Source organism: Nicotiana tabacum, chromosome 4 (genome assembly GCF_000715075.1).
Source record: "Nicotiana tabacum cultivar K326 chromosome 4, ASM71507v2, whole genome shotgun sequence".
NCBI lineage: Eukaryota > Viridiplantae > Streptophyta > Magnoliopsida > Solanales > Solanaceae > Nicotiana > Nicotiana tabacum.
Window position 1 is genome coordinate 137,872,530 of NC_134083.1, and position 18,272 is coordinate 137,890,801.

Below are 18,272 nucleotides of genomic sequence, written 5' to 3' on the forward strand. Positions count from 1 at the left end.
CAATTAATTAATTTAAACAGAAAATCAAGCATATGAGATTTCCATCCTTTAATATCTTTATCTAACAATTCACAATATATTCATATATACATATCAATTAATATTAATTAAATAAAGAATATAATTTACACAAGTAATTCATGCTTTGAGTCCTAAACTATTTATACAAGTAATTCATGCTTTGAGTCCTAAACTACCCGGACTTTAGCATTAATAGTAGCTACGGACAGACTCTCGTCACCTCGTGCGTACGTAGCCCCCAAAATTAGCAACAATTATTTAATTTTAATCACCTATGAGGTAATTTCACCATCACAAGATTAGACAAGAGACTTACCTCGTCTTGCTCCAATTTAATCTACTAGAAGGCCTTTTCCACGATTATCCAACTCTGTCTGGTTCGAATCTAGCCAAAAATAATTCGATACAATCACTAAAAATTATATGAATCAATTCTATAAGAAAATACTATATTTTCAATAAAAATTCCGAAATTAATTAAAAATGACCCACGTCTTGGAATTCGGCGAGACGAAATATGAACACCCACTCAACCACGAGTCTACCCATACCAAAATCACTAAATTCCGATAACAATTCGGCCCTCAAATCCTCAAATCTATCCAAGAGAGTTTTCAAACTTTTCCAACTCAATTCACCAATTAAATGATAAAAATAGTGATGGATTAGGGTAATTTAACCAATATTGAGTTAAGAACACTTGCCCTGTTATTTTCTCTAAAAATATCCCAAATATCGCCTAAATCCGAGCTCCGAATCGTTAAAAATGCAGAACTTAAACTCTCTGCCCAGTGATTTCTTACACGATCGCGTATCACAAATTTTACTTCCCAAAAATTAACCCTACGCGATCGCATCAAGTCCCACGCGCTCGCGATGCACCAGGTTTTGACTCTACGCGATCGCATCCCTCTTCACACGATCGCGTAGCACAACGCATGGCCCAGCTTCCTTTCAAGTTTCCCCTACGCGATCGCAAACAATGACACGCGATCGCGATACACACTGGCCAATCCTACGCGATCGCAGTGAACAAATTCCTAGCTGCCCAAATTAACCCTACGCGATCGCAACCCCATTCACGCGATCGCGTAGAACAAATCCACCTCTGCCTAAATTACTCTACGCGATCGCAGATCAACTTACGCGATCGCGTATAAGGATACTAGCAGTTATCAGCAGTGTTTCAAAGGCCAAAAATGATCCGTTAGCCGTCCGAAATTCACCCGAGCCCCTCGAAACCTCAACCAATTATACTAACAAATCCTAAAACATCATACGAACTTAGTCGAAACCTCAAATCACATCAAACAACGCTAAAACCATGAATCATCCTCCAATTCAAGCTTAATGAAACTTAAAATTTCTAACTTCTTCATTCGGTACCGAAACCTATCAAATCAAGTCCGATTGACCTCAAATTTTGCACACAAGTCATAAATGACATAACAGAGCTATGAAAACTTTCAGAACTGGATTCTGACTCTGATATCAAAAAGTCAACTCCCCGGTCAAAGTTCCAAACTTAAATTCCTATTTTAGCCATTTCAAGCCTAATTTAATTACGGACTTCCAAATAAAATTCCGAACATGCTCATAAGTCCAAAATCACCATACGGAGCTGTTGGAATCGTCAAAATTCTATTCCGGGGTCATTTTCTCAAAATGTTGACCGAAGTCAAAGTTAGCACTTTAAGGCCAACTTAAGGAACCAAGTGTTCCGGTTTCAACCCAAACACTTCCAAATCCCGAACCAACCACCCCCGCAAGTCATAAATTAATAAAAGCATATTCGGGGAGTTTTATTTTAGGGAACGGGTTTCTAAAAGTCAAAATAACTGGTTGGGTCATTACATTCTCCACCTCTTAAACAAATGTTCGTCCTCGAACGGGTTTAGAATAATATCTGGAGTGCTAAATAAGTGTGGATATTTTTTCCGCATGTCCTCCTCGGCCTCCTAAGTCGCTTCCTCGACTGGTTGGCCCTTCCACTGGACCTTTACTGTAGTAATCCTCTTGGACTTCAACTGGCGAACTTGTTTATCAACAATGGCAAATGGCTCTTCTTCATAACCCAAACTCTTATCTAGCTGAACTGTGCTGAAGTCCAACACATGTGATAGGTCGGCATGATACTTCCAGAGCATAGATACATGGAAAACCAGATGAACTCCCGATAGACTGGGAGACAATGCAAGCTCATAAGCAACGTCTCCAACTTGTCTCATCACCTCAAATGGGCTTATAAGCCTTGGGCTCAACTTGCCCTTCTTCCTGAATCTCATAATTCCCTTCATCGGCGAAACCTTCAAGAGAACTTTTTTACCTACCATAAATGATAAATCACGCGCTTTCTGATCTGCGTAACTCTTCTGTCTGGACTGTGCTGTACGAAGTCGCTCCTGAATCAACTTTACCTTTTCCAAGGCATCCCTTACCAAATCAGTACCATATAACTTAGCCTCACTGGGCTCAAACAATCTGATAGGTGAACGGCATCGACGACCATATAAAGCCTCAAATAAAGCCATCTCGATGCTGGATTGGTAACTGTTATTATAAGCAAACTCGGCCAAAGGCAGGAAATAATCCCACTGACCTCCAAAGTTGGCACACCGTGCAACCGAACTATCTCCTGAATATAAATCTGGGCTAACCTCTCTGAAGTATACGTAGTCAAAACAGGAATAAAATGTGCCGACTTGGTCAACCTGTCAAAAATCACCCAAACTGCATCAAACTTCCTCAAGGTCCGCGGCAACCCAACTACAAAGTCCATAGTAATTCATTCCCATTTCCACTCTGGTATAGTCATCTGCTGAAGTTGGCCACCCGGCCTCTGGTGCTCATATTTAACTTGCTGGCAATTTAGACACCTAGCTACATACTCAACAATGTCCTTTTTCATTCGTCGCCACCAATAATGCTGCTTCAAATCACGATACATCTTCGTAGTACCTGGATGAATATAATACCGAGAAATGTGTGCCTCCTCTAGGATTTTTTTCCTTAGTCCATCCACATTCGGAATACATAGACGATCCTGGAGTCGCAGAACACCATCCGCTCCAATAGTAACTTCCTTGGCACCACCTCGTAGTACCGTTTCTCGAAGCACCATCAAGTGTGAATCATCATAATGGCGAGCTTTGATATGCTCAAATAGTGAAGACTGAGCTACGACACATGCAAGAACTCGGCTGGGCTCTGAAATATCTAGCCGCACAAGTCTGTTAGCCAAGGACTGGATATCCAAAGCTAATGGCCTCTCTTTTGCTGAAATGAAAGCCAAACTACCCATACTCTCTGCCTTTTTACTCAAGGCATCTGTAACTACATTTGCTTTACCTGGATGATATAGGATAGTAATATCATAATTTTTTAGTAATTCCAGTCATCTGCGCTGCCTCAAATTTAGGTCCCTCTGCTTGAACAAATGCTGCAAACTATGATGATCAGTATAAAATTCACAGGACACCCCATACAGATAATGCCTCCAAATCTTAAGGGCATGAACAATCACAGCTAACTCCAAATCATGTACCGGATAATTCTGCTCGTGGGGCTTCAACTAACGTGAAGCATATGCAATAAATCGCCCTTCCTGCATTAATATACAACCCAAACCAATGCGTGAAGGGTCGCAAATCACTGTATACATTCCCAAATCGGAAGGTAACACTAACATTGGTGTTGTAGTCAATATTGTCTTGAGCTTCTGAAAGTTTGACTCACAATCATCGGACCATCGAAACTGAACACCCTTCTGGGTTAATTTGGTCAAAGGTGCTGCAATAGATGAAAAACCTTCCACAAACCGACAATAATAACCTGCTAAACCCAGAAAACTCCTGATCTCAGTCGCCAAAGTGGGACGATGCCAATTTTGAACTGCCTCAATCTTTTTGGGATCAACTTTAATACCTTCGCCTGATACAATATGTCCCAAAAATGCTACAGACTCTAGCTAAAACTCACATTTAGAGAACTTAGCATATAGATTTTGTTCCCGCAATGTCTGAAGCACTACTTTCATATGCTGCTCATGATCCTCCTTGCTGCGCGAGTAGATCAAAATGTCATCAATGAAGACAATGACAAACGAATCAATATATGGCCTGAATACCCTGTTCATCAGATCCATAAACGCTGTGGGGCATTAGTTAAACCGAAAGACATTATCAGAAACTCATAATGACCATACCTAGTACGGAAAGCAGTTTTCGGAACATCCGAATCTCGAATCTTCAACTGATGATACCCCGGCCTCAAGTCGATCTTAGAGAACACCCTAGCACCCTGCAACTGGTCAAATAGGTCATTAATACGATGCAATAGGTACTTGTTCTTAATAGTTACTTTGTTCAATTGGCGATAATCAATACACATTCGCATTGTGCCATCTTTCTTCTTCACAAATAATACCGGTGCACCCCAAGGCGATACACTCGGTCTGACGAACCCTTTGACTAGTAACTCTTCAAGCTGTTCTTTCAACTCTTTCAATTCTTTCAGAGCCAGGCAATACGGTGGAATAGATATAGGCTGAGTATCTGGAGCCAAGTCAATACAAAAATCAATATCACGATCAAGTGGCATACCTGGAAGATCTGAAGGAAATACATCGGAGAACTCCCGAACTACTGGCACTGAATCAATAGTCGGAGTCTCTGTAGTAGTATCCCGAACATAGGCTAGATAGGCCAAACAACCCTTCTCAACCATGTGTTGAGCCTTTATAAAAGAAATAACTCGATTAAATGAACTAAACGATGAACCCTTCCACTCCAGCCTAGGCAAAGATGGAATAGCCAAGGTAACAGTTTTGGCATGACAATCTAGAATAGCATGATATGGAGATAACCAGTCCATACCCAGAATAATTTCAAAATCGATCATCTCGAGCAATAAGCGATCTGCTCTAGTTTCATAACCACAGAATGTAATAATACAAGACCGGTAGATCCGATTCACAATAACAGAATCGCCTACATGAGTGGACACATAAACAGGAGTACTCAAGGACTTTCGAGAAACACCCAGGAATGGAGCAAATAGAGATGACACATATGAATACGTGGATCCTGGATCAAATAATACTGAGGCATATTTGCCACAAACAGAAATAATACATGTAATCACAACATCTGAGGCCTCTGCATCTGGTCTAGCCGGAACTGCATAGAACCGAGCTGGAGCGCCAACTGGCTAGCCTCCGCCTGGCTGACCTCCACCTCTAGGACGGCCCCTACCCACCTTTCCTCCACCTCTTGGTGGTCGGACTATTGGTGGAGCAACTGTCCGGTAAGCATAGGTTGTTGACCCTGCTGTACTGGTCTATCCTAAAGCCTGGGGCAAAACCTCTGCATGTGACTGGGATCCCGCACTCGTAACAACTCTTCGGTGCGATGGGCTGCTGACTAAGTGTCTGGCCCTGGGGAACTGAATACCCACTGGTAGGAACCTGAATAGCTGGTAGATGGTAGGAACTCTCTGGTATAGCACTAAGATAAGGTCGCACTGGAGCACCTCGAGGAGGTGGTGGTGCTGGAAATGGGGATCTGCTGGACTGCCCCCTCACGAACTGACCTCTGCCCCCAAACGGAGCACCTCTGAACTCTCCAGAGTACCTGAACCGCTTATCTCTCATAATCTGCTCTCAGCTTCGCTGACGGACACCCTCAATCCTCCGCGCTATCTCCACAACTCGTTCATAAGAAGTACCCATCTCAACCTCTCGAGCCATAGTGGCCTGAATACCAGTATGTAAACCGGCTACAAACCTCTGCACTCTCTCCGCCTCAGTAGGGAGTATCATAAGAGCATGGCGAGATAATTCAGAAAACCTCGCCTCATAATCAGTCACTAACATCTGACCCTGCTGGAGCTGCTCAAACTGAAACCACAACTCTTCCCTCTGGGAGGGTGGAATATACCTGTCCAGGAAGATACGGGTGAACCTGTCCCAAGTCATGGGAGGAAAATCTGCTGGTCTGCCAAGAACATAAGACTGCCACCATCTACGGGCTCTGCCCTCTAGCTGAAAAGTAGCAAAGTCTACCCCATGAGACTCCAATATCCTCATGTTGTGCAGTGTGTCCCTGCAACGATCAATGAAGTCATGTGGATCCTCATGTCGCTCACCCCCAAAGACATGAGGATGTAGTCTAGTCCATCGATCCAATAGTTTCTGAGGATCGGCGGCTGCAGCCGGCCTGGGCTCAGGTGTAGCTGCTGCCACTGGCTGGGCTCCACCCACATGTAGTGCACCCTTGGTCTGATATACAACAGTTGCATGTCCATGAGCCTGCGCGGTAGGGGTCTGTGCTCCCCCGCCCGCCTCAGATGTGGTTGGGTCTACCGGAAATAAACCGGCCTGAGTCATATTGTCCATGAACCGCAGCATACGACCCATGACATCCTGAAATCCCGGTGCCGATGTGAAATCCACCGGAGCTGGATCTGCCACAGGTACCTCATCCTGTTCCTCAACAATGGGGTTCTCTGCTGAACCCACTGGCGGCATAACTGGAACAGTCCTGGGACGTCCTCGCCCTCTACCACAGGCTGGATCCCTCCCTCGACCTCGGCCTCTGCCTCGGCCTCTAGCAACTGGGGGAGTAGCTCTTCCCTAGTCTTGACCTTCATTTGAGCGCGTTCTCACCATCTGAGAGAGAATAAGAGAAGGACATTTAGAACTACACCAATTGCACGATGGAATATGAAGAAAGGTAATTTCCTAACACCCTATAGCCTCTCGAAGATAAGTATAGACATCTCTGTACCGATCCGCAAGACTCTATTAGGCCTGCTCATAACTTGTGAGACCTACGTGAACTAAGTGCTCTGATACCATGTTGTCACGACCCAATTTCACTATAGGTCGTGATGGCACCCAACACTACAGTTAGGCAAGCCAACTTAATAAATTAAGCATATATTGACAAAATTTAAAACCAAGAAAATAATAAAACACCAAATTCTACCAATGTGTGAGCCAAGACCTGGTGTCACAAGTGTATGAGCATCTAGTAGATTATACAAAACCTCAAATACTATCTGAAATAAAAATAGACAGAATAAAATATACAAGGAGAGACACTAGTAGCTGCAGGACGGTTCAAAAAGTGCATCTCACCATTATGCCCATAGATAACGTGGGTGTAAGATGATAGGTCCCCCACTAGTACTTGCCTCGGGTCCTGCACAAAAAATGCAGCAAGTGTAGTATGAGAACGTAAAAACATATACATCAGTAAGTATCAAGTCTAATCTCGAAGTGGTAGAGACGAGATGGCCGACTTTGATACTCACTATGGGTCAATAATAATAATTGAAATACAACTAGGATATTTAATTCAGCATGATTTACAAAATTTACAATAATTTATTTAAGCAGCAAAAATAATCAAATTTCTTCAAATGCAACAATTCTCAATATATTAATTAAATTTCTTAAATTCAAATAATTTCCAATTTATCAATTAATCTCATTTACAGGAATAACAATTAATTCCTTATCAAGCAGGAATAATAATTCATTAAATTCCAAGGATTTTCTAATTTATCAATTAGCTTCGCAAGCTGAAATAACTATTAAAGTATCGTGTAATTATTATTATTATTAAGCACGATTTCTGCCGAGGACGTACGGCCCGATCCAGAGTGTCATGTACACTGCCGAGGGACGTGCGACGCGATCCATAGATGCATCTATCCTGCCGAGGCATTCAGACCGCTCCACAAGAAAGGAGGACATTTTCTTATGTACCTCCGTAAGGAGAGTATATTTATTATAGGATAAATTCGGGAGGAAGAACAATTTCTTTTGACAATTAATTAATTTAAACAGAAAATCAAGCATATGAGATTTCCATCCTTTAATATCTTTATCTAACAATTCACAATATATTCATATATACATATCGATTAATATTAATTAAACAAAGAATATCATGCTTTGAGTCCTAAACTACCCGGACTTTAGCATTAATAGTAGCTAAGCACGAACTCTCGTCACCTCGTGCGTACGTAGCCCCCACAATTAGCAATAATTATTTAATTTTAATCACCTATGAGGTAATTTTCCCCTCACAAGATTAGACAAGAGACTTATCTCTTCTTGCTCAAATTTAATCCACTAGAAGGCCTTTTCCACGATTATCCAACTCTGTCTGGCTCGAATCTAGCCAAAAATAATTCGATACAATCACTAAAAATTATAGGAATCAATTCTATTAGAAAATACTATATTTTTAATAAAAATTGCGAAATTAATTAAAAATGACCCACGTCTCGGAATCTGGCGAAATTTATAAAATATGAACACCCACTCAACCACGAGTCTACCCATACCAAAATCACTAAATTCCCATAAAAATTCGGCCCTCTCAAATCTATCCAAGAGGATTTTCAAACTTTTCCAACTCAATTCACCAATTAAATGATAAAAATAGTGATGGATTCGGGTAATTTAACCAATATTGAGTTAAGAATACTTACCCCGTTGTTTTCTCTGAAAATATCCCAAATATCACCTAAATCCAAACTCCAAATCGTTAAAAATGGAAAATGGAACTTAAACTCTCTGCCGAGTAATTTTTTCTACGCGATCGCGAACTTCCTCACGCGATCGCGTAGCACAAATTTTACTGCCCAAACATTAACCTTACGCGAACGCATCAAGTCCCACGCGATCGCGATGCACCAGGTTCTGACTCTACGCGATCGTGTAGCACAACGCGTGGCCCAACTTCCTCTAAAGTTTCCCCTATGCGATCGCAAACAATGACACGCGATCGCGGGCGTGTCCACGCGATCGCAGTGAACAAATTCCCATCTGCCTAAATTAACCCTACGCGATCGCAACCCCATTCACGCGATCGCGTAGAACAAATCCACCTCTACCTAAATTACTCTACGCCAAAGGCCAAAAATGATCTGTTAGCCGTTCGAAACTCACCCGAGCCCCTCGGAACCTCAACCAATTATACCAACAAGTCCTAAAATATCATACGAACTTAGTCGAAACCTCAAATCACATCAAACAATGCTAAACCATGAATCATCCTCCAATTCAAGTTTAATAAAACTTAAAATTTCCAACTTCTTCATTCGGTACCGAAACCTATCAAATCAAGTCCGATTGATCTCAAATTTTGCACACAAGTCATAAATGACATAACAGAGCTATGAAAATTTTCAGAACTGGATTCTGACTCCGATATCAAAAAGTCAACTCCCCGGTCAAACTTTCAAACTTAAATTTATATTTTAGCCATTTCAAGCCTAATTTAACTACGGACTTTCAAATAAAATTTCGAACACGCTTCTAAGTCCAAAATCACCATGCGGAGCTGTTGGAATCGTCAAAATTCTATTTCGGGGCAGTTTTCTCAAAATGTTGACCGAAGTCAAATTTAGCACTTTAAGGCCAACTTAAGGAACCAAGTGTTCCGGTTTCAACCCAAACACTTTCAAATCCCGAACCAACCATCCCCGCAAGTCATAAATTAATAAAAGGATGTTCGGGGAGTTTTATTTAGGGAACGGGTTTCTAAAAGTCAAAATGACTGGTGGGGTCATTATAACCAAGCAACTCTACCTTGAATCCTTACGATACCACTCTAATTCTGTCAGAGTCTGATATCTCCAATACCTGGATCTGCACAAAAATGTGCAGAAGTGTAGAATGAGCACACCACAGCGGTGCCCAGTAAGTATCAAGACTAACCTCAGTGGAGAAGAGACGAGGTACAGTCAAGACACTCACTAGTCTAATAGCCTGTGCAATAAGATATACAAAATAATAGGAAACAAATAACAATAAGGGCAACAAGAACACTATTAATAACGCTCAACAATTTATGAATATAAGTACACCCAATTAAATCAAGTATTTCAAATAAATATCTTTCACATATATTTCTTCCGAATAAATTTCTTTCAAATATAATTCCTTCAAATAAATATCTTTCAAATATTCTTCCTTTAAATAAATCTCTGTCAAATATAATTTATTCAAATAAATACCTTTCGAATGTAATTCTTTTAAATAAATCTTTTTGAATAAAAATCCTTCTAAATAAATATTATAATTCTTTCAATTAAAAAGTCACCATGTGACACTTCATTTCATAATCATACAACTACAGGTCTCAACCCATTTTCATATTTTTTATAAATACGGGTCTTATCTCACTTTCATATTTCCACGGTACTTCGTGCCTATAATTAAATCATCATATTTATCCGGCACCTCATGCCCTCATTTCATATCACAACTGCACGGACAATTCACGTGCCGAATATTATTATCAATGCATATAAGATCCACACGATCAATTTATTTTCGATAAAGTAAGTTTAAAATTTTTAAATCAAGTGAGAAAATCAACAAAGAAATGAATTTATTTTAAAAATCATTTGGGTGAAGAAAATAACATTTCAATTAAAATGAAGCACCTAATAGTTGCTGATTTGGATGTAAAACTTATAAGAACTAAAGCACACAACAATTCTTTTTATTCAAAACAACTTAACCTTGAAACTAATAAAGACTAGAATCACAAATCCTCAAAGTCTCGTACAAGAGCCAAAGCCAACACGTTATAACAAGAGATACAAACACATAGTAGAATTAAATATTACATCACAGAAGAACACAACAATTTACCTATCACGAAAATACAAAAATAACTGAAGACAAGTGCAACCACAGAGAATGTCAACAAAGGCACTCCCGAGATACCGTCTCGTAGTCCCAGAAGTAAATATGCAACAACAACAATGCCCCCAGGCCATCACAAGTCATCACAATTCAATCCCCGACATAGCCCACCTTGTCTCGCCACGTGTGCAATAGTAAATTAAATTCCCGCCTTGTCTCGCCACACGTGCATAATAATATTTCCACCTTGTCTCGCCACATGCGCAAACCACACACACACACACACACACACACACACACACATATATATATATATATATATATATATATATATATATATATATATATATATATATATATATATATATTTGTCATGCCGCATGTGCATAAATCAATAGTAATAATAGCACGACAGAAACCTCGTGCAAACAACCGAACATAACTCCCACAATATAACGTGCCAAAATCACATCTCATAAACTGCACCTCAAGTGCTCAGATATTACAACATATCACAGATTGCACATCAAATGCTCAATTATTACAACTTATCACATATTGCACATCAACTGCTCAATTATTACAACTTATCACAAATTGCACATCAACTGCTCAATTATTACAACTTATCACAAATTGCACATCAAGTGCTCAAATATTACAAATTATCACAACTTGCCACAAAAATCAATAATACCTTATTTTCCACAATAAGGAGCTCATGGCTCGACCATAATGTGTACAAAAATCTTAAAACAATTATCCGGAAGTGAACAACTCAACAAAATAATATTTCACATAAAAATCAAGGTGGCAATCACACCAAATCATCATGTAAATAATTTCAACAAACAAGGATCTAGGCATGACAAATAGAGGATTTAATAAGTGACAATAATTTCCAATTTAATACATAGGGGTATCTAAGGATTTTTAATCAATGAAATTTGCACATATAAACTAAGTACGTACTCGTCACCTCGCGTACATGGTTTTTAATTACACCATTTGCACATAAGACTCAATGCCTAAGGGAAAATTCCTCCACTCGAGGTTAAGCAAGACACTTACCTTTTTGAAGTTAGGCCGATATTCCAAAATAGCCTTCTTTCTTGAATTGGCCTCCGGACAGCTCAAATCTATCCAAATTAATTGTATAACTTCGTTAAAATTTATCGAAAATAATTCCGGATAATAATACGTCGACTTAAAAAATTATTCGAAAAAGTCAACAAAAGTCAACACGAGACACGCTTCTCAGAACCCGACATAATATTCACGAAATCCGAATACCCATTTCGATACGAGTTCAACCATACCAATTTTATCGAAGTCCAATAACAACTTGACCTCCAAATCTTAAATTTTTGTTTTTGGAAGATTTTACAAAAATCTTGATTTCTTCCATTCAAATCCGAATTAAATGATGAATATAATCATGGATTCATGAAATATAAACACTTTAGGATATAGAACACTTACCCCAACCAAGCTTGTGAAAAGTTCCTCCAAAATCGCCCAAATCCGAGCTCCAAAAATCCAAAACAAAAAATGGCGAAATGACCATTTTTGGTCCTAAATGTTCTGCCCAGATTCTGCACCTGCGGACATTTTAGTCGCACATGCGAGCTCGCTTTTGCGAAAAATTTCTCGCTTCTGCGATGCCCACTGACCACTGTCCTCTTGCACCTGCGGAGGAGTTCCGCTTCTGCGGTCTTGCAGGTGCGGGATAATTTCCACACCTGCGACCACTGCCCAGGCCTGCTCCTTTCGCATCTGCGATTGCGCATCTGCGCTCCATTTCATCACAGATGCGATGACACCCGTGGCAGTTTTCCAACAGTTCTTCAAGTCCAAATATTTTGTCCGTTTAACCATCTGAAACTCGCCCGATGCCCCCGGGACCTCAACCAATTATACCAAACATGTCCCAAAATACAACACGAACTTAGTCGAGGCTTCAAACCACGTCAAAAAATGCCGAAATTACGAATCGCGCATCGAATCGAATTATAAGTTTTCAAATCTTTCAACTTTCATATTTTGCGTCGAAACGTATCAAATCACTCTGAAATGACTTCAAAATTTGCACACAAGTCATAATTGACGTAAGGGATCTATTTCCATTTCCGGAATCGAAATCCAACTTCGTTATCAAAAATTCACCCTTCGGTCGAACTTTTTCAAAATCTTATATTTTCCAACTTTCGCCAAAATGTGCCGAATTGTCCTACAGACTTCCAAATCCAAATCCGAACATACGCCTAAGTATAAAAGCATCATACGAAACTATTGACATCATCAAAATACCATTCCGGGGTCGTTTGCTCAAAAGTCAACTCTACGGTCAACTCTTTCCATTTAAATTTCTAAATAAGAATTGTTCTTTTAATTAAATTCCGAATCTTTCAAAAATCAAACTCGACCACACTCGCGTGTCATAATACATATTGCGAAACTACTCGAGATCTTAAATCACTGAACGGGGCATAAATTCTTAAAATATTAAGTCGGGTCGTTAAAGTGGCACATTCATTTCATAAACTCTTGAGCCTGCCAAGGTGTGCGAAGGTAAACTTACTTGTAATTTAAGTTTAAAGTTTCTAATCTTTAGTCTGTTCTTGGAGTTGTGTAATACGCCAATAGACCTTCATCTATTCTTGATAGACAATTTTTCATATAAATTGTCAATTCAAAATTGATTATTCAGAAAGGTTAGGCATTTTAACTCATATCAATTAAAGCTCTTATTAATTTAAGATTATTTTTGCCTATATTTTATAAGTAAAATTACTAATAGTTATGCCTACTCAAGTTGTTCATATATATTATGTAAGATAAAATAAATTCGATCAACCCAATTCAAGTACAATTAGTATAAAAAAGGTGAACGATATAGAAAAATTGCTTTTTCCTTTTGTTATTAGAACTATTTTAGAAAGTATTTACGAGTTACATTCTATCATCAACTAATTATATTTTACCTCTACATAAAATACAGATAATGTTTATATGAAATATTTTCCCTTCTAAAATACAGACGATACACATAAAAAATGTGCAAATACAAGATAGTAACCTATACTACTATGCTTTACCACCATTAACAGTGGAGTTATTGAAATAAAAATCTTTTTATGTCCTCCAATCATATTAGGTACTCTCTACTGATTCGAATTAATTGAATCTGCACATCACCTACTGTGTTCTATTAAATTTTACTATATATCATCAGAAACATGTATTACATGACTCGATAGTTGCCAGTGATGACCCAAAATATCATATTTAAATTTAATAATTAATTCTGTATTCTAAGACCTCGAAAAGTACTATTTTATCATTCTTCGACTTGCGTGCGCAGTCCGTAAAATTTTTCAGAAAGTTTTTATGTGAAAAATAGATTAAAATGTGAATTACAGCTTTAAAACTCAATTGAGTTGACTTTGGTCAACATTTTGAGCAAACGGACTCGGATCCATGTTTTGACAGTTTCAGTAGGTCCGTATCGTAATTTAAGACTTGGGCGTATGCCCGGAATCAAATTCCGAGGTCCCTAGCCCAAGATATAGAATTTTGATGAAAAATTAAAAGTTTAAGTTCAAATAGTGACCGGATGTCGATTTATGTGCAAACGACCCTAAAATAGAATTTTAATGATTCCAATAGCTCCGTATAATAATTTTGGACTTAGGAGCATAATCGGAATTTTATTTGGAAGTCCGTAGTGAAATTAGGTTTGAAATGGCTAAAACAAAAATTTAAGTTTGGAAGTTTGACCGGGGAGTTGACTTTTTATACTGGAGTCGGAATCTAGTTCTGAAAATTTTTATAGCTCCGTTATGTCATTTATTACTTGTGTGCAAAATTTGAGATCAATCGGACTTGATTTGATAGGTTTCGACATCGAATGTAGAAGTTGAAAATTCTAAGTTTCATTAAGCTTGAATTGGAGCATGATTCGTGATTTTAGCATCATTTTATGTGATTTGAGGTTTCAAATAAGTTTGTATGATATTTTAGGACTTGTTGGTATATTTAGTTGAGGTCCCGAGGGTCTCAGGTGAGTTTGAGATGGTTAACGGATCAAAAGTTGGACTTGAAAAAGTTGCTGCAATTTTTCCCTTTTCTGTTGGACATTCTGGGCTGTGATTGAGCCCAGGTATCGAGCCCAGATATCGAACCCAGGTATCGAGCCCAGATATCGAGCCCAGGTATCGAGCCCAGGGTTGACGAGGCTCAGACTCAAGCTTGTGTATCGAAGCCATGATCGAAGGTCTAGCTCGAGGGCCATGATCGAAGCTCCAGCTCGAGGACCATGATCGAAGGCAAGGCTCGAGGGCCAGGATCGAGACCCAAGATCGAGGATCACAATCGAAGACTCAGGCTCGATGCCATGATTGAGGCTATGATCGAAGGACCAGGCTCGATGCCATAACCGAGGTCATGATCGAGATCTAGGCTCGAGCCTGTGATCAAAGCCACGATTGAGGCCTAGGCTTGAGGGCCATGATCGAAGCCACAATCAAGGCCCAGTTCGAGGCCCAATTCTGAAGGCTTCCTGGGCAGTTTTATAAAAAGAAGGCATTCGTCCCATTCGCCATTTTTAACAAATTGGAGCTTGAGCAGAGGCGATTTTGGATAGATTTTAAAGGAAAGACATTGGGGTTAAGTGATTCTAACTCAGATTTAGTCTATATACACAAATATATCATTGGTTTCACCATTTAATTAGTGTTTTGAGATTTAAATTTGGGAAATTTTTTGAAATCTCATAGAAATGAATTTTTGAGATTTCGGTATCGATTCGGAGTCGGATTTGAGTGAAACTGGTATGGTTGGACTCGTAATTGAATGGGTTATTGGATTTCGTAACTTTTGCTGGATTCCGAGATGTGGGCCCCACAGATGAACTTTTAATTAATTTCAGAATTTTATTGAAAATGTAGTATTTTCTTATAGAATTGATTCCTATAAATTTTAGTGATTGTATCGAATTATTTTTGGTTAGATTTGAGCCAATCGAAGTTGGATAATCGAAGAAAAGGCCTACTAGTGGATTAAATTAGAGAAAGACGAGGTAAGTCTCTTGTCTAATCTTGTGAGGGGGAAATTACCTCATAGGTGATTAAAATTAAATAATTATTGCTAATTGTGGGGGCTACGTACGCACGAGGTGACGAGAATCCGTGCGTAGCTACTATTAATGCTAAAGTCTGGGTAGTTTAGGACTCAAAACATGAATTACTTGTGTAAATTATATTCTTTGTTTAATTAATATTATTTCATATATATATAGTTTAGAACTCAAAGCATGAATTACTTATGTAAATTATATTCTTTATTTAATTAATATTATTTGATATATACATATATTGTGAATTGTTAGATAAAAATATTAAAGGATGAAAATCTCATATACTTGATTTTCTGTTTAAATTAATTAATTGTTAAGAGAAATTGTTCTTCCTCCTGAATTTATCTTATAATAAATATACTCTCATTCCGGAGGTACATAAGAAAATGTCCTCCTTTCTTGTGGAGCGGGCCGAACGCCTCGGCAGGATAGATGCATCTATGGATCGTGCCGCACGTCCCTCGACAGTGTACACGACACTCTGGATCGGGCCATACGTCCTCGGCAGAAATCGTGCTTGATAATAATAATAATTACATGATTTTTGGACAATTGAATTTCAGCTTGTATAGCTATTTGATAAATTAGAATTTTTATTGAAATTGAAGGATTTAATTAATAGATTGGAAATTATTGCATTTGAAGGATTTTTATTATTTCTGCTAAATGAATAAAATTATTGTTAACTCTGTGAATCATGCTGACTTGAATAATTATAATTTATTCCATTTATTATTGTTGACCCTTAGTGAGTGTCAAAGTCGGCCATCTCGTCTCTACCACTTCGAGATTAGGCTTGATACTTACTAGGTACACGTCGTTTACGTACTCATGCTACGCTTGCTGTATTTTTTGTGCAGGATATGAGACAGGTACTAGTGGAGGACCGATCATAGCACATCCTCGTTATCCAAGGGCGTAGTGGTGAGCTGCCTTTCTGAGCCGTCCTGCAGCTACCAGTGCCTTTTCTTGTATTTTAATTCTGTCTATTTTCATTTCAGACAGTATTTGAATTTTTGTATAATCTACTAGATGCTCATACACTTGTGATACCAGGTCTTGACACACACATTGGTAGAATTTGGTATCTTATTATTTTTCTTGGATTTAAATTTTATCGATATATATTTAATTTATTAGTTGGCTTGCCTAGTTATAGTGTTGGGTGCCATCATGACCTATAGGTGAAATTGGGTCGTGACATTGCCGAACCGTCTTTCGTCTTTTTTCCCCTTAAAATCAGATTTCACATTGGACATAGTAATTGAATTATTTTTCTAATATTTATAACTTTGAAATCTATTAAACTTTTATTATTAAATCTTTCCTCATTTAAAATACATAAAAATCTTAATAATTAGAATTTTAAAATTGATTGTTATTTGACCTTATATAAATATTTTTCATATTTTAACCATGTAACAACTTTTCATGTTAACTTTTCTAATATTTAGTACTTTGATATCTAACTTTTTTATAAATGTAGATTTATTAGCTTTGAAATTTAGAAACAATTAAATTGTATCCACATTAAGAAGAAAAATTCTTAGAATCCTAGGTATATACAGAAAAGGTAAGAAATGTATATATTCCTAAAATTTAGACGTATATAAAAAGGAAGTCAACTAATAATAGAATTCTAGATTCTAATGCGAAAAAGACACTCTTCAATTGGAATTCTCTTGCTCACCACGATATTATTCACAATATATTCTTCCAACTCCTTATAAATCGTGTTCCTTCCACAATAACAAAAATTGATGATCTGGAAGGAGATATTACGTTTCACATATATTACCCTTTTAAATAACTCTCGCGGTAAATTGAGATGGGAAGAACAAGACAATTTTGATTTATGAGAATTTGAGCATAGCCAACAAATGAAGAAGCTAGGTATTTTGACAAATATTTTGTGAATTCTTATGAGGTATATACGTTCCTCTAATATTTTTATTTGTTTCATTGTTTATGCTATTGAGTCTCTTCCATTTCTTATTGTATGCATATACATCATGATACATAATATATATGGTACTCTCCCGAGAGCTGTAATGACCCAACCGATCATTTTAACTTTTAGAACCTCCTTCTCTAAAATAAAACTTTTAATATGTGCTTTTAATGATTTATGACTTGCGGGAATGATTGGTTCGGGATTTGAAAGTATTTGGGTTGAAACCGGAACACTTGGTTCCTTAAGTTGGTCTTAAAGTGCTAATTTTGACTTCGGTCGACATTTTGAGAAAACGACCCCGGAATAGAATTTTGACAATTTCAACAGCTCCATATGGTGATTTTGAACTTAGTAGCGTGTTCGAAATTTTATTTGGAAGTCCGTAGTTAAATTAGGCTTGAAATGGCTAAAATAGGAATTTAAGTTTGGAGGTTTGACCGGGGAGTTGACTTTTTGATATCGGAGTCGGAATCCAGTTCTGAAAATTTTTA